At 43.9% G+C, this 22,864-nt stretch overlaps 1 long non-coding RNA gene across 3 annotated transcripts in view; it reads left to right on the top strand.

The window, feature by feature from the left end:
• The window catches only part of LOC144763224 (uncharacterized), a 497,352-nt gene that overhangs the window by 255,335 nt on the left and 219,153 nt on the right, over window positions 1-22,864 (top strand). The gene's annotated exons all lie outside the window — the stretch shown is intronic.

Below are 22,864 nucleotides of genomic sequence, written 5' to 3'. Positions count from 1 at the left end.
GGGAAGCCTGTTATACATACACTTTCACCCTGAGCATAGCTCTTTCTGTAGAGATCAGTCCCCCACCAGAGACATGACCTATTTATTACTTGCCTTTAATCAGGGCAAAAGTGATATGTAGAAGAGGCTCAGCCTACTAATAGCTGATGTATTTGGTAGGGAACTGGGCTCTGTATCAATGGCTCTGGTCAGGGTGAAACCTGCATGTAGAAATGGCTTGCCCAACTAATAGCTGATGTGTTTGGTGATGGACTAGGCTCTTCATGCAAAGCTTTGTTCAGGTTGGCAGCTTTACTTAAAAGAGCCTTGATCTACTAGTAGGTATGTGTTTCATGGGGGACTGGACTCATCACGGTGAGCCTTGATCACAGTGAAAGCTGTATTTAGATGAGGCTAAGCCAAGTAATATCGGATGTGTGTGTGTTAGAAGACTGGCTTTTTCATGCTGAGCTTTGTTCAGGGCGACGGCTGTATGTCAAAGAAGCTCTGCCGACTAATAAGTGTTGTGAATGGTTGGGTACTGGTCTTCTCATGCTGATCTTTATTCAGGGCAAATGCCATATATACAAGAGACTCAGCCTACTAATAGGTGATTTTTGTGCTGGGGGCTAGCCTCTTCACATTAGGCCTTGTTAAGGTCGAAACCTGTATGTAGAAGAGGCTCAGCCTATGAATAGGTGATGTGTGTGGTGTGGGACTGCCTTCTTCATACTCACCATTGTTCAGGGTGAAAGATCTGTGTATAAGACCCTCTGCCTACAAATATGTGAATTGTGAGCTGGGGGGTCTAGCCTTTTCATGCCGATCTTTCTTCAGGGTCGAGAGTTCTACATAAAAGAGGCTCGACCTGCTAATAGGTAATGTATTAGCAAGGGAGATTTGCCTCTTCAACTTTAGTTTGTTCAGGGCAAGACCTCTATGTAGAAGAGGCTCAGCTAACTAATAAGTGATTTGAGCGCTGGGGGACTGATCTCTTCATGCTGACCTTTGTTGCGGGTGAAACCTGAAAGTAGAAGAAGCTCAACCTACTAATAGGTGATCTGTATATTGTTGGGACTGGCCTCTTCATAATCACCTTTGTTCAGGGCAAGAGCTCTATTTGGAAGAAGCTCGGCCTACCAATAGGTGATGGGTTTGTGTTGTGAGACTGACCTCTTTAGCCGAGCTTTGTTTAGGGCGAGACCTCTTTGTAGAAGAAGCTCAGGATACTAATAAGATGTGCATGGGTAGGAGACTGGTCTAGTCACACTGATCTTAATTCAGGGTAAAAGCTAAAAGTAGAAGAGGCATGTCCTACTACAAGATAGGGTGTGTGGTGGGTAACTGGCCTCTTCATGCTGAGCTTTGTTCAGGGAAACAGTTCTGTGTAGAAGAGGCTCAGCCTACTAATAGCTGATGTATATGTAGTGGGGGACTGGCCTCTTCATGCTGGCCTTTGTTCAGGGTGAAAGCTGTATGTAGAAGAGGCTCAGCCTACTAATAAGTGGGGTATGTTGTGGGACACTGGCCCCTTCATGCTGAGTTTAAATGTACCAGCTCTATTTAGAAGAGGCTTAGTCTAATTGGTGATGTGTATGGTGGAAGCCTGGCATCCTCATGTTGAGCTTTGATCAGGGCACTACCTATATGTATAAGAGGCTCGCCCTCCTAATAGGTGATTTGTAATAGGTGATTTGAGATTTGTGTGCTGGGGAACTGGCCTCTTCATACTGAGCTTTGTTCACGGTGATAGCTGAATGTTGAAGAGACTCAGCCTACTGATAGATAAGCTGTGTTCGTGGTACTGGGCTGACCTTTTCACAATGAGATGTGCTCAGGGTGAAAGCTGAATGTTGAAGAGTCTCATCCTACTAGTAGACTGTATTTTGGAGAGGCTCATCCTATTAACAGGTGAGGTGTGTGGTGGGGAACTGGACTCTTTGTGTTGAGCTTGGATCAGGGGAACAGTTGTATATAAAAGATGCGCAGCCTTCTAATAGGTGATGTGTATGCAGTGGGGGACAGCTAGGCTCTATAACTCTCTGCCACTAGCCTTAAAGAAGGAATCCAACCTGATAGCTTTTCGTAAAGCCCTAAAAACCTTGCTGTTTAACAAGTAGGTACCCTTTCTCAGGCATTTCTGTCGCTCCCATGTTCAGGTTCATCCTTGTCCTCTCTTTTATTTATTTTTTGCTACCCTTCTCCTCTCCGAATCTTAGTGCCTTGACACCTACAGGTAGTAGTGCACTCTACAAATAAAAAAAACTGATTTGCATATAGCTGGGCCCAAACTGTGGTGGCATGGTGTGCATAATAATGATGGTTTGGTATGTGGGCCAAGTGATTACCAGTGGCTCAGATTAATTCAAACATTCTAATTATCGCTATTTTGTATACTTCTAGTGGACCTGTAGCATTCATTATGTCACCCCCTTAAGTAGCACTTTACAACATGTCTCAGGTCTGCCACTGCATCCTGCAGTGACATTTTAAAACTGCCAATTCAACCTGGCAAAACAAAACTTTTTCTAGGCCTAAACCTTAATTTTTAAAACATAAAAGGCACACCTAAGGTAGGCCCTAAACTGCCCACAGGGCAGGGTGCATTGTATTTCAAAAGTAGGACAGGTGTTTTTTAAAGTTTTACATGTCCTGGCAGTGAAAAACTCTTACATTCTTTTTCTCACTACTGTAAGGCCTATGTCTCCCATTGGATAACATTGGGTTACCCTATTATATTTAATATGTGCTGACTTTTTATTGGGAACAGATAGAGATGTCAAGTTTGGACTCAAATGAAATGTAATTTGAAATCCCCATAAATGGTAAAGTCAGATTTGAAATCACAATTCTGGAAATGCCACTTTTAGAAAGTTAAATGCAAAAGTGGACTGTGGGGGCACCCACAGTTAAGGGAGTGCACAGCTTGTGGACAAATGTCTCAAAACAACCTAGGTGCACCCAAATTTAAACAATATTCACAAATGCTCAAAGGCAAAAAGGTTTTTATCCAATTATCGAATTTAGTGTCAACATATTTCAACAAAAATATAAACACATAATTTCAAGCATTATATGCATGCCAATAATCATTTGATATTCAAAACGATATTACTTTGTGTAATTGTTCAAGAAAGCATAACATTATACATAAACATGTAAATGCGTCGCAAAAATATTATTTTCAAAAATCCCAATGCATTTCGGGTTCATGACTGGAACCCTTCGTCAGAGGAATCAATTCCTTGGGTAGAACTGTCTTCCCAAATTGGATGGAATCCACAGTAATCTAAAACACAACAATGTGCAGTAAGTCTACTGCATCAAATGTAGGATTTTCACTCAAATTAGTGACTGAGTGTGCACAATAGAAAAAAGAAAAAGAGAAAAAAACGTGTGGGGTACTGTGTAATTATAAGTAAATGGAACAGGTTTGTGTTACCAAAAATCACCTCAGAAGGAGTGTGTTGCATTAATCATGATCAGTGACAGAGATGCCATATCCCAAAATGTAAAACATAGTAATGGGCTTGCCTGGTAAATTACTTGTAGCTTCCGTGTTTCACAACCTTGAAGGTGCAGAAAAGTACAGAGAATCCTTATACCTCAACACGGTCTATAAAATATAAACGTTACCGTTGTTGGAATGGAGGTTTAGAAGGAGTGAATTGAACGAACATGTTTGCGTTAAGCGCTCACCTGAGACCAGAGAGTGTTCTCGTACGTCGATACTCGGGACGAGAGCTTCTTGCAATCTGAAAAGGGCAGGGACGCACCGTTAATGAACTAATGCGTATTATGCATAATAACAAATGAAGTGTAAAAACACAGAGTTTAACATACCCGAAGTGTAGGATCGTAAAGTTTCTGTCTACCGCCGAAGCTTCCAAACGCCAAGATAGCGTTGTATGCGAAAAATCCCATAATGCTTAGCGGTTTTGAAGGGACAGTGTAGATATTCAAATGCCGCGAGAATTTTTTTTTATATGTAACAAGATCGTGTTATGAGACAGTGCCCAATGTATATGTTCCACGTTCATAAATATGATTCGTGATATGTGTGCTACGTTAATTATAATAGCTTCACGTTATGTGCACTAAGTTAAAGGCACAAAACTTTGACAAAAAAATAAAAACTTTATTGAGTGTCCAGTCTGCACGAACATGTGATAAACGAGGGTTGGCTAAATAGAGATTTATTTACGAAACCAGGAGGATAAGTATGTAGATCTTAAGAAGGCAAAGGATGTCTGTAAGAGAATAGATGATGATGGTTGACATAAAAGAAATATTTAAACAAGAAAGAAAAGATGACGAGTGCAAATCCTTTACAAATTCAGGGAATAATACAATTTCTCTCAAGTGATATTATTACAAAAAGCATAACATTTCATAATGGTCATTAAGCCCATTCGGGGCCACCGTGCCTAATATTTTTATCCAATAGGTTTCCCTTCGTGCAAGGGAAGTGTTAGTGTCAATACCTGGATCGTTACAGAGGCTTTCAAGAATTGTGTAACGTAATTGAGGTATGGTATGACCTGCTGTGTCCCAGTGTAAAGCCAGGGGAGAGGTTGTGTTTTTGTTCCTAATTCTGCTTTTGTGTTCTATGATGCGTGTCTTAATTTTCCTACTGGTTCTACCTACATATACAAGGCCACAAGGGCATTTGATCGCATAAATTACTTGTTCAGTATTGCAGTTGGATGTATGTTTCAATTTTATTTTATGACCCGTCTGTGGGTGCATGAAGGTATCACCCAGAATCACGTTACTGCACTGACCACAGTTGTGGCATTTAGTCATTCCCTTGAAAGGTTTTACAGGCTCTTCGTGTTGAGATTTTAACAGTTCACGTAAATTTTTAGATCTGTTGTGAGCAAACAGTGGAGGTTCAGGAAAAAGACCCTGAAAATCAGGTTCATTCTCGATGATTTCCCAACGTCTTCTAATGATAGTTTTGATACGTGGCGCCTGGATGGAATATTTTAGCACAAATACCTCTCTCTGTGATGATGTTTTGGTGGAGGCTCCTAATAGGTCCTTCCTTGATTTCTTCGCTGTCTTTTCTTCCGCTTGATTGAGTATCTTCAATGGGTAGCCTCTGGCTTGATATTTGTGTTTTTGATCTTCAATGTTCTTTTGCATAGTTGCTCATCTGATGTAATCCTTTTTATACGTGTGAAATGAGAAGTTGGCAAATGTTTCTTCAATGAGAACGGGTGTGCACTTTTGAAGTGTAACGCGCTATTTACATCTGTTGCATTTTTGTATACTGATGTAATTAAACCTGCCGAAGTTTTATGGATTTCTATGTCCAGAAAGTGTATTTTTTCTTCTTGGATATCATATGTGAATTGTATCCTGGGGTTGTGTGTGTTCAAGATTTTGATGGAATCTTCTAGTAAGTGCTTTTGACCTTTCCATATAACTAGAATGTCATCAATGTATCGAAAAAATGCCATTGCATTGTTTTGCCATGTAGGGTTGGTGAGGATGTGTTGATGTTCAAAATAAGCCATGAAGGTGTTGGCATACGAAGGGGCTCCGGGAAAGCCCATGGATGTGCCCGTCTTCTGTAAATAAAATTTCTTTTGCCAAACAAAATAACTATGATACAAGGAGAAATGTAATATTTCCAGAAGAAAAATTGCTAATTCAGGTGGTATGGTGGAGGCCAGCAATCTCCACTCCACTGCCTCTAAGCCTTCATTGCGCGCTATTGAAGAGTAAAGCGCCACGACGTCTATTGTGCATAAAAGAATGTCATTATTGAATGCTTCACCAATTGCGTTCCAATTTCAAAAGACAATCTGTGGTGTCTCTTATATATGTTTCCCAAGTTTGTACAAGTGGCTGAAGATGATGATCCACAAAGTATCCTATGGCTTCATGTACTGAGTTACATCCGGCCACTATGGGCCTGAAGGGTGGTCTGAGATTGTCTTTATGCATCTTAGGAAGCATATGTGGCACTTTAGGGGTCTGGTTAACAAGAAATTTCCCAGTGTTGGTGTCAATGATGTCATTGTCAACTGCTTTTGCAACTATTGTTGTTAACAAAGTGATAAGTTCCTCTGTAGGATCTTTGTGAAGTGACAAGTAAGTGTCTTCATCGGATACATGTGTATGCACACTTGAGTTATAAAATGTCGTGTCAAGAACCACTAGGGCGCCGCCCTTGTCAGCCGGTTGGAAAGTTATCGATTTGTCCTGTTGCAAAGTATTCAAGATTTTCCGTTCTTTTATGGTCAAATTCGATTTAGTGGATTTTGTGTACTTGATAGCCTCAAGATCCTTCTTTACCAGTAGTTCAAACGTATCCAGTGACTTGTGGGTAATTGGGGACATGAATTTGCTTTTAGGACGAAATTTCCTGGTGTCTTGATCAAGCTCTTCTGTGTTTGGCATCGTAGAGAAAAACCATTTTAGACGCAATTTGCGCATGAACTTGAACAGTGATGTTCGAGTTTCCAATTCATTGGAAGAGTAGGTCGGAACAAAGGACATGCCTTTGTTTAAAACTTGTAGTTCTGCATAATTAAGTTCCTGGCGCGATATGTTCATCACAAGTGATTCTATTTCTTCAAGTTCCTCTGTGGTCTGCCTGTCTCTGGAGCTTTTTTTGTGGTTTTGTCCCCTTCTGGTGTGGGTTCTGGTTGTGTTGGTGCCTTGTCTGGTGGTGCTTTGGTCGATTGGCCTGCCGCTAAAAAAGACGGTTGTGTGCTGGAGGTAGCTGCTTCCCCTTCCATTACTGAGATTCCCTGTGGTGTTACTAAGGCAGGTTTAGGGCGTTGTATTGTCAAATCCTGATCCGGTACTAGACTCTCTTTGGAAGAATTTGTATTGGGTTTTTAAAAAAAATGTTTTTGCGCATAGGTTTCAGCCCAAGAATAGACTTCGTCTAATTTATAGTCTATTGTGTCCCTGCGGAACTTCCTGATCTTGCTCTCATGAACCTCTTTAGTGTGTTTATCCAAATTGTTATTGATGTTTTCCAATACTTTATTCCAATCCTCAGACTCAATTTTTTTTTAAATTTCATCCTTTAATTTGTTAATGTCGTTAGATAAGTCTGCAAGTATGGTAAAGATTTCTTCAATAATGAGTAATATTAAGTCCAGCGAACATTTATTAAGTATCGCATACCAGCGAGACATGAAATCCTTGTTAAATTTAAATAACATTGGCTTTAGGGCAATGCGCAACCCTCTCGGAATCCTTTTAACCTTGTGGTACTCTATCAAGGTGGTGGTGTGGAGGCGCTGGTTGATCTCTTTCTTGAGCAGATATTCCAGTTGTCGTAATTGTTGTGAGATATTTCCTGTGGATGTGCCAAAATCGCGAGCTTCTTTAATAAGTGAGTATATGGATTCCGCTTCATCTGAAGTGTATGCTTTGGTGGTAGCTTGATTGGTTGTCAGGTCTGCTATATGCTTGAAATTATGTGTTTATATTTTTGTTGAAATATGTTGACACTAAATCCGATAATTGGATAAAAACCTTTTTGCCTTTGCCTTTGAGCATTTGTGAATATTGTTTAAATTTGGGTACACCTAGGTTGTTTTGAGACATTTGTCCACAAGCTGTGCACTCCCTTAACTGTGGGTGCCCCCACAGTCCACTTTTGCATTTAACTTCATGGGAATTTAGGGTCTTTTTCCCATAGACAGGGAGCAGCACGCAATTCCTTTATATAAATCGAAACGTTTTTAATAACTTCATATAAACTTTAACAAGAACCCCAAACACAGGTGTGCAACTGCACGATCCTTTTTTGTACTTTTAGAAAGTTGCCATTTCCTTGTCATAACCATTTGGTGACTACTGCCTATGTCTTGGGTCACATGACTGTGGATAGTTTAGCTGTTGGGCTTGGTGTATTCCTCCCAGATAGTGAGACAAATGAGGACTAGATTTTGGCAGGATTGGCCATCCTGCCAGGATGGTTTGGGACGGGCTATTCCCTGCCCCACTTACATTTCAAAGGGCTTGCCTCCATCAAACACAGAGGAACCTGACACTAGTCTTTTGTCAATCCAGACTTCTTGGAGCCTTGGTAGGGGAAGGGAAGAATATTGCAGAACCAGATGGGGGGAGTGGGCGTAGCTTAGAAGATTATCCCACTTCAAAGGCTGGCATCAGGTACAAATATTGAAGCCTCAGAACACATTTTCAGTATACTCCTGGACCTGTGGAAGAATTCAGAAGGACCACCTTGTACTCCAGAGGACTGCCCTGCTGCTTGAGGCCTGCCTTTTTCTCCAGAGGCCTGTCCTGCTCGCAGGGGCGTAGCTAGAGCTTGTGGCGCCCGGGGCTATCCCTATGATTGCCGCTCCTTGGGGGCGTGGGGGACGTGGGGGGGCTGGGGAAAAAGACGGGGAGCACTTGAATGATGTCACTATGGGCTAAAATGATCCTGAGAAGTGGAGTTTGCGCGCTTCTTTTAAGTTCACACCTTAAAATAAGACCATAGTATTCCATGTCCAGTCCACAGTGTGTGTAAACATCAATGCTGGACGCCGGCGCCGCGCTCGCTTCTCTCTCATAGAACTTGACAGTGACGCACCTGGCACTGCAGCTCTAGGCTAGCCTCGTAAATAAATAAAAAAACTAAAACTAAGCTGCCTGCTCAGTGCATCGATATGTCATGGTGCCGTGGCCGCGGTGCAAGCTTTCTAATTGGACGCCGGTTCTTTACTCTCTCTCTCACCTCTTATGATGAATTTAGTCAAGGACAGGTGCGTGCCTGGCTACCTGCAAGACAGACAGTAAAGCAGGCAGCAAGAAGAATGGTCTCCCTCCGACCTAGACTCCAACTCACTCCTCGACACGCCGAGGGGCGGGCGTAGGGGGCGATGAGCACGTAACGCGTCACTGTCTGCTATGGTGCGAGGCGAGGGTTGGCCAAAAATGTCCTTCAGGGCCATCATTGGTTGCGCTTGCGCGCGCTGCACACGCTACCACTGATTGACGGCCCTGGAGAAGGACTAGTGTGAGCAAGGGCGAGGCAGTTACGGTAACGGACAGTCACGGTATTGGTAACTACTGCAGGCAGCAGGGCAGGCACAGCCGCACAGTGCAAACGCGGGACTTTAAATTGCCAAAACGAAGTCCCGCGTTTGTGTGCACTGCATGCAGTGGCAGCCTGCAGTGCAGTTACTGTTACCGGACGGCGAAGTTAAGCTAGTGTGAAGCACTGCAGGTCAGGCCACCGTTGCGTCCTCACGTCACAGAGGCGGCCGCAACGGGCCTCGGCCTCCAGTCCAGTGCCGGTCCGCGCGGCCACCTCAAAAAAGGTGCCGCCTGGGGTGGACCGCCCCCCCGCGCCCCCCTAGCTACGCCAGTGCCTGCTTGTACCTTGGGACTGCCCTGCTGCTTGGGGCCTGCCTTGCTGCTTAAAGTATAGAAGACAATATCCTTGAACCCAAGAATACCACAATGACCCTAAGGGCCAGTTGGCTATCCTCCTGTGTGAGATACAGGGACATAACAAGCTCCAGGGACCTTGAACCCTACACTTGGCCTCTGCTGGAGTGAGTCCTAACCCCACAGGTGGTGCCCCCTAGTTCTGGACCTTGGGTTGTGGTGTTAAAGTTTCTGCTCCTGCCTAACCCTAAAGGTTGGGACTTAAAAAGATTTTCACCAAAAAGTGGCCTGAGAACTGCCAAAAGAGTAGGCCCTACCTCCTTGCTTATCCACCCAAGGTGCATCGCCAGGCAGACTGACTCACTGGTAGCTTGTGCTACATTCTTCACTGCCGCACCAAATCATGTTCAGCAGGACCTCTCTGTGAAGTTTTCCGTGGAGCCCTCTTAGGCTACAGCCTGAAGTTTTGCCACTCTGGAGATTTCCAACTTCCAAAAAAGTGACAAAGTCCGAAGGTAGAAATTGATACCACTACTCTGTTCAGCAACTCCCTGACAACACCTCCTTATCGGAAATCACCGTCTGCCTTGCCCCGCTGAATTGTATCTTTTCAGGAACTTTTCTCCCAAATAGTTTTCTAAGTCTGAAGTTAAGCCTAGACTGGGCCCAATCCACCTCATCTATCCTACCCAAGCTCCAGCCTTGTAGGTCTTAACGTTTGACATGGCACCCGTCTCGCACAACTAGATACCCACGATTGCTGTTGTGTTCTTTTAGGTGCAAATTTTCAGTTACATTTTTTTAAATTCATAACTCTGGTTCTAGTGAGTGGATTTACTTAGTTTTGGTATCATTTTATCTACTACATTTCATTTGTATTTCTACATTGGTGTGGGATTTTCTTGTGTTTTGTTTTTACTTTATTACTGTTTGTGTACTGCATAAATACTTTACATATTGCCGCTAAGTCAAGCCTGAATGCTTTGCGCCAAGATACCAGAGAGTTAAGCACAGTTTAATTTAATGACTTTTGTGGTTCATCATGTCAAGGATTGTGGTTTTTGCCATGAGTGAGGCTTCCCCCCAACCAATAACCCAATTTCTTACAGTGTCTTTGTGCACGTCTGTGTGTGTGTGTGTGTGTGTGTGTGAGTAAGTGTATGTGGGTATTGCAGCTTCCTCCCCAGTTTGGATACCCACCAATAAGAACACCACAGACAGAACTTAGTTTGACATGTCTTTATTTGTCTGCGTGTAACTTTAAACTCAACATTCTAAACCAGCCTTCAATGCATTCCGCACGAACACTTGCGTCACAGTTCTACAAAGTCCCTCAGGAGCCAAAAGGTTTCCATCATTTCTAACTTGCAAGACACTACATCTCCCCCCTATGTTAAATAAAATATAATTTTTTATAAAATATATAGATAGATAAACATATACAATCAAATCTCTTCAATCAATCTTTTTGGCTCCTTAATTGTTCGACTTGAACTTGTTCTCAGAAACTAGGAACTACCATCACCAATGTCCAAGATCTGCATCAGCAGTCTCTCCTTCAATAGTTTGATCAGATGAACAATTAGCTAAATGTCTAAAGTGAGAAGAGTCTCTGCTAATAGACTTCCCAGGGTGCTGGGCAGTCACCGTGTGTCGCTTGGTAGACAGCACTTAAAAAGGTTCTACATTGAATGGAGCACCAGATTTTCTTCTCCACATCTGTTGTGCGAGCATTTAATCTCTTTTCCTGAAGATAATATCCTTTGTACATTGTCTTTGGTGGGCATATGTTTTCATCTTTAGTTTTTTCACCAAGTCTTTGTCTTGAGTTGCTTTCTCATCTTTCTTTCTTTGATTGGTCCACTGAGGCAACTTGGTGTTCATTGCTCTCCCAAACATCAGTGTCGCAGGATTTTCACCTGTGGTCAAGTGGGGTGTTGACCGATAAGCTCTCAATGTAGAATTCAAAACAGTTTTCAAATTGAGCTTTTCAAGATTAGCACACTGCACTACTTTCTTTAGGATGCTCATAAACTGCTCAACAAGTCGTTGGCGTGTGGCCACAAAGGTGTGCTCTTTTGATGCTTTAAATTCAAATGCTCCAAGAAATCTTTAAACTCTCAACTATTGAAAGGAGGGCCATTGTCGAACTTCACCATCGCTGGAACACCCCATGTTGCAAAGATGCCATCTAGTCTTTCAGTGACTCTTTCTTGAGTAGTAGATGAAAGTTCTTCAATTACAAGAAATCGTGAATCCTCGCCCATAATCACCGGCAGGTGATGTCCATTGTCAGATAGATTGAGAAAGTCAATAGATATTCTCTCCCACCCATGCTTTGAGAGCTCTGACATGTTCAAAGTGTGGTGAGTAGTTTTTGTAGGAAGGCAGTTGCATATGTGACAGGCCTTTTTTTATTTATTCATGTATTATTGGTTATTTATTTGCTGATATTGATGGCTCCTGTTGTTTTTTGCACTATTAGATAATATCTGCTGCTACTTATGAACCCAATCGCTTTGCATTGTCACTTTAGTTCCGAGAAAAATTACAGTATTTGCCTGCTGTTGTACTTTTTTTAAATGGAAAATTAGTTCTGTATTGTTGAGACATGTATGATTTGATATGATGTTTTTAATATGGTGTATCTTTTATGACCTGTCTTCGGAAAGACTAATAAAGAAAGAATTGAATTGAATTGTGACAGGCCTTTAATTCCTTTTCAACCATGTCATCAAGATAAGGAAACCGGATTCAATCTCGGAGAGCTCATTTCCACGATGTCCGTCATGGGCCACTTCAGTTATTTTCTGTCTCAGGCTATCTGGAATCAGAATTCTTGACCCTCACAGGATAACTCCTTCCTGAGTTATAGACAGTTCATCCTTGACATTTTTGTATTTTTGATATTCACCATCACTGGTAGGTGGTTGAGGGTGTTGGTTCCACGAGTGATGTGTAATTATATGCTTCAGCTTTAACATGTCATTAACATGGCTCGTGGTAGTGATAATCTGGGCTAATGAAATAGCAGCTGGTGTGTTTGAATTTTACAATGAAATTGACATAGGCCTTAGCCGTCTTGGAGGAGTTCTGTGACCTTGTATATTGAATAAGAAGACTTGTTTGCAGGATAAGATGTAGAGTGTGACGTACTATCTCCTATACAATTGACATAGAGAGATTAAGCATTGTTGTGATTGATTAACATAAATCATGTTGGTGGGACCAAATTGCACAAATGGGTATAGCTGCATTGATTTAAGGGATTTTGCGGTGGTCGAGATTTTACTTGTGGTTGTGGAAAATATTCTTGAGTGATTGAGATACTGTTATTTCTTTAGTAAAATCAAACAAGAAGAGGTTTAAAAGTTTATTGTTTAAGTTCTGTGAATGCGAGGACACTTGTAAAGGAGGGTGAACTGCTGCATTGAGTAAGTTGGTACGTCATATTGTTTCATGCTGAGATTGGTTGGATGGTGTGTTTTTGTCCTGGGGTTGGTTGTTGACGTCAGAGTTTTGCACAGGGATTGGATTGTTAATAGTTAATAATTTATTTGGATTTCTTTTTTTTTTTCATTTTCAAAAATCTTTATTGAAGCATTACACAAGCAGTCATGTACAATGCGATTTGCTTAGCTTCTGAGACAGTATTACAGCCAAAGTATGTGTACATCCCCTTCCAATGAACATCCTGCCCACCCCCACCCCCTCCCACAACATCCAACAGTCCACTGTGATTACTTGGGTTCGTACCCTCTCGACCCTCACCAAGGTGGACCCCATATGCAATGTGAGAAGCAAATGCTTTGATCTACATCTATGTCATGATTCTAGGCGAGCACATTCCACAATAGTAACTGCTATCCCCATGTGATCCCTCGGCCCTTCAGCGTGGGTCTCTTATACTTGTAGCTACTACATCAATATTTATGTCATCCAGGCGCACCTCTACTGATCTTGATTCCCCTTCTTCATCCGCCTCTTGTGCAAGAAGATATGTCACCAGGGGTCCCCAAGTATCTTTGGGTCTAGATTTCATAGGAAGCAACTCAGCATAGTAGTGTAGCTGTTCCTGCCAAGTAGATAGATCTCGTATCCAGTCCTTAAATTTAGGTGCCCGCCCCGTCCCCATCTGCATGCCACCCATCGTTTGGCTATCAATATTCCCACAGCGAGGAATTTCTTGTGCACTGTCTGCACCGTGTGAGCTAAAGCAAGGAGTATAAGTGGAGACGCTGCGATCTGTACACCCAACATTACGGACATTCCTTCGAAGACCTCCGTCCAGTAAGCTTCCACTCTAGGACATTGCAATGCTAAGTGCATGAAGTCCGCACCTTCCCTGCCGCATCGTTAACAACAATCATTCTCCCTGAGGTGGTAGATGTGTAACTTAGCAGGGGTATGGTACAGGCGATGCAGGAATTTGAAGTGAATGATCCTCAGCCGACTACTGCCAGTGATCGCTTTGGTCTGTGCGCTGCACTGCTCCCACTGATCGTCAGTTAGAGGTACTTCTAGATCCCTGTCCCATCCCGCCCTGGCGCATAAGGAATACGGGGGGGTGCGCTCCTAACCTGTCTATATAGTAGGGAAATAACATGGTAGGTGTCTCGGTCTGCAGCAGCGCATGTAATGGTGCAAAAACGTCGGGCTCTGTTGGAAATGCTGGGGTAACTGCCATGATATTCTGCCGAAGCCGGGTATATAAAAACATCTCCATGCTAGTGGGTGCGCGGTCTCCAGAGAACTGAGAGCGGAATCGTCCCTCCATGTATAGGTCGCCCCATGTGTTATATTTCAGTGCCCTCAGCATTCTACAGCCCAGACCCTCACATGCTACTTGTAACACTGGGTTACGCATCAATGCCATTCGGGGGGAGTACATTAGGGATACGTCCAGCCGGCGCACCATCCACCTCCACGACGTCACAGTACAGTCCACAGGGAATGTGTTCCGACTGCGTTCCTTTACCTGCGTGAACAAGTACCCGGCTGGGGGGTTAGGAGCCATGTACCCATCTTCTACCGCCAAGTGCGCCATGAAGGGAGGTGGATGCAGCCAGTATACAGCAAAATGTGCCTGCGCGCAATAATAGTATTGTTCAAAATTGGGGACATCGTAGCCGCCCTGCTGGTAGGGCAGCATCATCGTCGCCAAGTTCAGTCGAGCCTGCTTCCCCCCCATATGCGCCGGAGAAGTTGTGTTTTTAATGTGGGGAAAAAGAAACCGCCCGGATCATATGGTATGTTAATGAATAAATATAAGAATTTCGGCAATATCGTCATTTTGATGAGAGATATTCGACCTGGCATCGAAAGGGGTAGCTTCAGCCACCTAGAAACACTATCCGTTTTCTTATCTATAGCCGTACCATAATTTGCCCGTATTAGCACTTCTCTATTTCTGATAATATGGATGCCCAGGTATTTAAACTCCTCCATCTCCCACTGCAGTGGATAATCTAGCTGATGTTGTTCTGTTCTGTCTGTCAATGGGAATACAGCAGATTTAGTCCAGTTAATCTGAACCCCCGATATTGCACCGAATTTCGTGACTTCCCTAAGTACTGGATTTAAGTTGTCTTGGGGTTTGTGGCTGTACAGTGTTATATCATCCGCATAGAGGGAGATTAACAATTGCCTAGCGGGATATATCAGGGCCCTATGTTTATGGTGTTGTCTTAGCTTCGCCGCTGGAGGTTCGATTGCCAGCGCGAAGAGGACCGGGGATAGAGGGCACCCCTGTCTCGTGCCTCTTGAAATGGGGAAGCTATCCGATCTGGCCCCATTCAATAACACCGTGGCCCGCGGATTGCGATACAACAGTTGCACCCAGTTGAGGAAAGCGTACGGCATTCCCATATGCCCCAACGTACCAAGGAGGTAATCCCACTCTACGGAATCGAAGGCTTTAGTGGCGTCTAAAGAGACCTCCACCGCAGCATTAGAAGAATCAATATCTTGCATTACTGCAAGTAGGGTTCTCAGATTATGCGCTGTAGCCCTGTTCGGAACAAAGCCCGCCTGATCAGGCAGTACCAGTCGCTCCATCAGGAGATTGAGACGTGTTGCTAGTACCTTCGCCAATATTTTGGTGTCGCAGTTTAGGAGCGACAACAGCCAATAAGAATCGCAAGAGATCGGAGGCTTCCCCGGCTTCAGCAGCGTAACAACTTGGGCTTCCCTCATTGTCATGGGTAACATTCCTTCCTCCAGTGCCTCATAGTAAACTGCCTTTAGAAAGGGGGCTAATATCGTCACATAAGTCTTATAAAATTTCACCGGCAGTCCATCGGACCCAGGTGCACGCCCCGATTTCATGTGCATGATCGCCTCAGTGATCTCGTCAACCTCCATTTCCAGAACAAGGAACTTTTGCTGGGTATCGCCTAGCCACGCCAGTGCAGTGTCTTCAAAATAGTGCTGCAAATCGAAGGGCGGCCCCCTCTGGGAGGTGTAAAGGGTTTTGTAATACTGTACAGACGTCTGTAACTGGTCCGGCAGATTCCTGTGTGACTGGCCAGTCTCATCTTGAATTTCCACAATGTAGTTTGCAAATTTGGGGGGGCGTATTGCATTCGCCAGAGCCTTCCCGGGTTGGTCGCCTTCCCCAAGCAGTCGTGCTCTATGAGCTTTCCCTCTAAACTTGCATTCCCGGTCGGCTGCCTCTTCATATTCTGTCATTTAAGTACGCATCGCAGCTCTAGTAGCGCACACCTCGTCTCCCCCCGACAATTCTGTCTCAAGGGCCTTAAGTTCCTTTTCAAGGGTTTGCAAGGTTCTACGCAAATCTTTCAGAATCCCTCCCCCTTTGGAAATGCACCACCCCAGTACAGTTACCTTGAAGGCTTCCCACACCACCGTCAAACTAGACACTGAGTTCACGTTACGTTCAAAGAATTCCCTTATTTCTTGTTCAATTTCAGCCCGAAATACAGAGTCCTGAAGGTGTTGGGGATTGAGGCGCCAGTGAATGTATGGGGATTGGGCAGTCGGGGGTAGCAGTTCTGTCATGACAGGCGAGTGGTCCGAGTAAGTGCGAGCCAGATGGGATGCCTTCTCTATCCAGTGCGCCATTCCCACCGACACCAGCACGTAATCAAGCCTCGCCCAGGTTCCATGTACCGCGGAGTGGTGCGTGCGTGCCTTCTAGCAGTGTGGGGTGTTTGTACCTCCATGTGTCTAGGAGATAGTTAGTGGCTACAATATCGTGGAGGGTCTTCTGAGTGTTGGTGTAGTGCATAGGACCAGGTCGTGATCTGTCAGTCCTAGGGTCTATTACAGTATTAAAATCTCCACCCCATATCACGTAGGTAGTACCTATCGCCTGGATCTTACCCCATACTTCCAGTAGGGCGTGCGGGTCATCTACGTTGGGCCCATAATAATTGGCAAACACTACGTCGTGGGAGTGTAGTCTACCCCAAAGTAAGCAATATTGCCCATTCATATCCACTTCCACCCCCCCTTGCACAAAGTGTACCCTGCGTTTCACCAGGATTGCAACGCCACGAGAATAGCTCGAGTACAAGGCAAAACATCTATGGGAAGCCCACCAGGATGCAAATTGGGGCTGACTACACAGGCCTAGATGTGTTTCTTGAATCATTGGCACCTGAACACAAAATGTTTTGGATTTGATGTTGGAAAGTTGGTAAAATATTAGCTGAATTGCGTGTCGTCGGGCGTATGACGTTAGGCCCATGTTGTAAGTTTTGATGACCCTCGCCAGGTCCGACACATAGATGTTAAACAAGGTCAGACTCTGAGAAGATCCTTGTGGCACACGGCATGGGAGGGCAAATGATGGGGAGTTGTAGTCACCGAGCGTCACTAATTGAGTGCAATTGGAAAGGAAGGAGGCCAGAAGGGCCTTGGCTTTGTGTATGATGCCGATGGCTGTGACACAGTCGATCAAGGTTGCGTGGTTGACCGTGTCGAATGCCGCTGAAAGGTCCAGCAGCACGAGGACCGCGGCACCTCCCCATTAAGTATCTTCCTGGTTTTATTGGATGCTTTGATGAGAGCTGTTTCAGTGCCATGGCCTTTTCTAAAGCCAAATTGGGGATCACTTTCCTGAAGGGTAGAGTGCCACAGAGAGATGTTAATTGACTTCAAGATAACTCCTTCGCCCCAAACCCAGAACCTTTTTATGGCTATTTGGGTTTGTTCACACTTGGGCCCCATACCGTTTGTCTACATAAGATATCCACGCCAAATTTGTGTCCTTTTTTTCTAAGATCCTGGGGTTTTTGGTTCCCGCCGGAGAGGACTGAGAAATTTGCCAAAATGCAGCAATTTTTTTCTTTTTGTAAAAAAGGTGCTGCAGAAGAAAACATCTGTTTTGTTCTCAGCAAATGGTATTAAGAAAGGGGTTATGCTGCTAAAGTCACCATTTTCCCAGTTTTTAGGAACAGGCAGACTTTTGTGAGACATATCCCATTTTTCCTATTTTTTTGTGCTTTCAACCTTCTTCCGGTTAGTTGTAGAAACAGGTATGAAACCACTGGTGGATTCCGGAAGCTCAATTAAAAATTCTGAATTCAGCAAGTAGGGTAATTTGTGTAGATCCTTCAAGGTTTTCTATAAAAAGTAACAGTGAAAATAAAAAACTATTGAAATTGAGTTGCAAAAACAGCAGTTTAGGCCTACTTGCTCACCTGTAACTTCTAACCATGTCATATTTTCAAAAGCAATATACTGTAACATCCACTGGAACCTTCTGTTTGTGGGGTTCACCAAGGACCCGAGGTACCCAAAGCCAATAACTGAGCTGCACCCAGCAATGGTTTTTCATTGCGTACCAGGGACACACCAATAATTTGGCATAATATATAGAGTGAAATATTGGTATCAAAGTAACCTATGTATTTTCAGAATGGGAACAAGATATGGAATTTAGAAGTAGTGGTTATTTGCACATCTCTGAATTTGTGGGTACCCCACTAGCATGTGAATTAGAGAGCATTTTTAAAAATGACTTCTTTTTTACACACTGTCTTACATTTGGAAGGAACACATTCAGAGAAAGACAATTGGTAATAACACTTGTTCTATTGCAATGTGTTTCCCTAAGTCTCCCAATGAAAATGGTACCTCACTTGTGTGGGTAAGCTTAGCGCCTGTGTCAGGAAACTGCCCAAAATGCAACATGGAAACATCAAATTTTTCTGCCGAAAACGGACCCTTTTTTGCAATGAGAATAGTTGCCTAGCTGTAGATTTTGGGCCCTAGCTCAGCCGGCACCTAGGCACACCTAGCATACCTGTACATTTTTTAAAAACTAGACACATAGGAGGAATCCAGGATGGAGTGATTATTTGGCTCTCACCAGATTCTGTTCCCTATTATCCAGTTGAGCAACAAAACTTGAGAGGGCCCCCTGCAAGGTACGTGGAGGGGGGCCCTCTGGACTCAATCAAGAGCTCTCTGGCTAAGGTACTGTGCTGAGGGTGCCCCCTAGAGCTTGGGGGCTGCAGGGGCCTAGGCTACGCCACTGCCAGAATTCCTTGCAAACCTCAACATTTGTCTAAAAACACATTTTTCTCACATTTCTATGATGAAAAGTTCTGGTCCCTGTATAAAGCCACAAACGTCCTTCCACCCAGCATTCCTCCAAGTCTCCAGATAAAAATGGTACCTCACTTGTACCAGTCCTCGCGACAGGAAATGGCCCAAAGTGCAATGTGGACCCATCACATTTTTCCACTGAAAACTGACCCTTTATTTGCAATGTGCCAAGCTGTGGATTTTGGGCCTTAGCTCAGCCGGCATCTAGGGACACCTACCACACCTGTACATTTTTTAAAACTAGACCCCCAAGGGTATCTAGGGTGGGCTGACTTGTGTGGCTCTCACCACGTTTTTTCACCCAAAATCCCTTGCAAACCTCAAACTTTGACCAAAAAAACATTTTCCTCACATTTCTGTAATGGAAAGTTTGGAATCTGCAGGGAGTCATAGACATCCAACCACCCGGCATTCCCCTAAGTGTCCCGATAAAAATGGTACTTCACTTGTGTGGATAGGCCTAGTGCCCGCAATAGGAAATGGCCCCAAACGTATTGTGGAGACATCAATATTATCTATCACAAAATTACCTGGTTTTTCAAGGGGGTCAACTGCATTTTTGGTCCTGGGCTCGGCAGCCATCTAGGGAATCCTACCAAACCTAGACAGTTCTGAAAACTGGACACCCGGAGGAGTACAGAGATGTGTAGCTTTCATGGATTCCCCAATGTTTTCCTACCCAAAATCCCCTGCAAACCTCAAATTTAGCTAACAAAAATCACATTTCCCTCACAGTTCGATGTCATCAGATTGCAGAGGGGGGGAGGGGTTGGGGGTGGAAGCGGAAGGGCTTCCGTTGCCATCTAGAGTGGAGGTCTGTACTTGTGCCGCCCAAGGGGGGAGCACCAGCATTTCTCCCATGGGTGCTAGGACGGGACGGTTCAGTCCTCAGCATACGAGTACCGTGGCTTAGGACGGAATTGTTCTGTCCATAGCATCCAAGGGGTTAAAAGAACTACTCAAGAGCCAAAAGAGACAGTACATGAATATTATGAACGGTCGTTGCAGGTGTTTCAGCAGTACAGTGGATGAGAATATCTTGATGAGAAGGATATGGGGATGTTTGTATTGCAGTAAAATCAGAGATCAGTACACAAATAACACAAAGTGTGATCGTTTGAGGCATGCTAAATATTGTAATAACGAGTTAGACATGAAGCTGAAAAAGATCAAGAAAAGGTTTATGTTGGCATGAATGAAGTTGGCTCTCAAAGGGCTTCAGAATGCTTCTTTTGAGGACATCAACGGAATAGGCGAAAAGCTGTTGTTACACAGGTTGAGTTTCATGGAAATCCAGGAGGGTTTTACTAGTCTCAAGGTAGAGGTAGAGGTGGTCCTGTGGGTACAGGATCTGAAACGGATATTCCTGCAATGAAAAAGATTACACAATGTCACGCCCGTCATAGTGTTGGACATTGAAAAAGAGAATGCAGGTATAATCCTAATGGTAGTGGTAATGGTGATGTCGGAAATGTACAGATGCCAAAAAGAATGCAAATGCCAAATGACTCTGCACCACAAATTCAAATGCCTATGCAAGGTCAGACTCCTATGAAGCCCAACCCACCAGTTCAGATGAATTCCCAAAAGGTAGGAAACCCTCATTTTGATGTACGTCAGCAGACAAAAATGAACAGAAACTCTTTCCAAAACTCCATGCCACAATTTCAAAATTCGAATCTGAATGTATTGCAGCAATATCCATTTTTTAGATCTGATGGTTCAGGTTCTGATAATTTCCAATTACGGTGCCTGAGAGAGGGATAAAGATTGTGTACTTGGTGCAGTCTTAGAGGTAAATCAGAGTGGTCATATGTGGATGCTGAAGTGGGAAACATCCTCTACAACGCAACTTTTACCACGCAGTGCCTTTACGACGCAACTATTACAACGCATGTCATTACAACGCATAGCGCTGGGGGGCGCTCTAGGATAGGGAAAAGATTTAATTTACTATCCAACACCTTCCCTACTATCCACGGGGACTGGAGTTGGAATAGTAAATTAAACTATTCACTATCCAGCACCCCTAAGCACTATGGGTTGTAAAGGCATGCGTTGTAAAAACTGCGTTGTAAAGGCATGCGTGGTAAAAGCATGCGTTGTAATGTCATACATCCTGCTGAAGTATGTGGCTTCACAGTATAATTTTTAATCGATACTGAAGCTACTAGATCCACAGTGTGAACAGTGGAAGTTCTAGATCTACTTCACTTGGGAAACCAATCCAAGGTGCGTGAGTTACAAATAAGCAATTCAGAAATCCTATTTCAGAAAACATACCATTAAAATGGGTTCATTTGAAGAAAAACACCAGGTCGTTGGTCGTGATTCTAGCCCTGGGAATCTGCTAGGGAGAGATTTGCAGTGCAAGTTTTTTTTTTGTAGATTTGTTTATTCAAATATTTCTTCAAAGAATACACAAAATAACATAGCAGCAATAGTACACATTAACAATCACAGCATCGTCAAGTGATGGGCGGTCGTAGGCAGGTTCCAGATAAAACGGGGGGGGGGGAAACTATTTATCTTTTGTTGTATGTAATGGAGGAGGCAATTCCACAAATCTCCCCCCTCTCCCCCACATCGAAACACCTTGTAAAGTGGCGCATGTGGCCCACAAGGGGGGGGCCACTATTCACATCCACCTTCACTCCTCCATGTACTTGGGAAAAGAAAAATTGTGGGACACCGACAATCCTTACTGATACTGTGTCCCATCAAGCAAGATATGTTAGTTCGTTCCAACTTCCTGCTCACTCTCACCAGTCACATTTGTGTCAACCTCTTTACCACTCTCATCTCGCTACCCTCGCTCATCTCATTGCCCATTATTGTCTCTGAGGACATCCAGCATGCTCGACCACAACTCAATATCCCTCTATGCATGTTCACCTGTATGTACTTTCTTGAGTCTGCATTCCTTAGCAACCTCCCACTCTCGTTGGTCCTCACTCCATTTGAGGAGCACAGAGGGGAGCGGGTAGCCCAGAGGATAACTATGCGGTGTCAAGCTAATAGTAGGCTAAGTTGGGCAAATTTATAACACATTTTCTGTCCCTTCCTTTGGGTAGGTAGCAATCCCAATATACAGTGGCAGATTGAAATCTCCACTGCCACCCTTGTCACCCTACACATTTTGCCAATGATCTCATTCCAGTATAGCCAAAGCTGTTCACAATACCAAGCCACATGGCAAAAATATGCATGTGTTTTACCACACCTAGCGCACCCTGGTGATCTTGCGGGATACGCTCTATGAAGTTAGGCCAGCATCAGACATGCCTGGTAAAGAAAATAAAAGTGCACTAACTTAAAACCGGTGTTGCACACCACCTCACGCACCTGTGCACTTGCCCTTCTGCCATTCACTGTCTGTCAGTGGGTTGTCCGCCTCTCTGTCCCACACTTCCTGTTTCTTGGTCACGGCCGTCATTCTATCAGCCTTAAGTGCTACAATCAATCTAGACATTATGCTTTTATAGGTGTCATAGGTAACCATGCGATCTTACCGTGAATCTGCACAGTGGTGTTTCGCAGAGACGTTATGGACCAACTTCCCAGTACCCTACCTGATAACCTGTGTATGGAACTATTCACTAAGGATATGTGATAGGGTCCAGGGAGGAGGGCCGGATACGGGACACTGGATGATTCTTTGCTGTCGAACTGCAAGGCAACAAGAACTAGTGTTCAGTATTTTGCTTCTACTTTAATTATCATTAATTCTTCCCAAAAACAAACTACTCTCTCATCATGTATTCTTTACTGTTCCTATCTGCTATCTAAAGATGATTGACTCAGCATCCAGATGTGGTGTTTGAAGGTCTGTACTCTTTTGGTATGGCGTAGTTTTATTTCACTAGGCTCTTCTTATGTAGAATATTCTATAACAAGAAAGAGCAAACTTTTAGGCCTATTAACATGATAACATTAGCGA

The sequence above is a fragment of the Lissotriton helveticus genome, chromosome 6, assembly GCF_964261635.1.
Source record: "Lissotriton helveticus chromosome 6, aLisHel1.1, whole genome shotgun sequence".
Classification (NCBI taxonomy): Eukaryota; Metazoa; Chordata; class Amphibia; order Caudata; family Salamandridae; genus Lissotriton; species Lissotriton helveticus.
The sequence above is the reverse complement of the archived record's forward strand: the minus strand, read 5'-3'. Positions and strand labels throughout refer to the sequence as shown.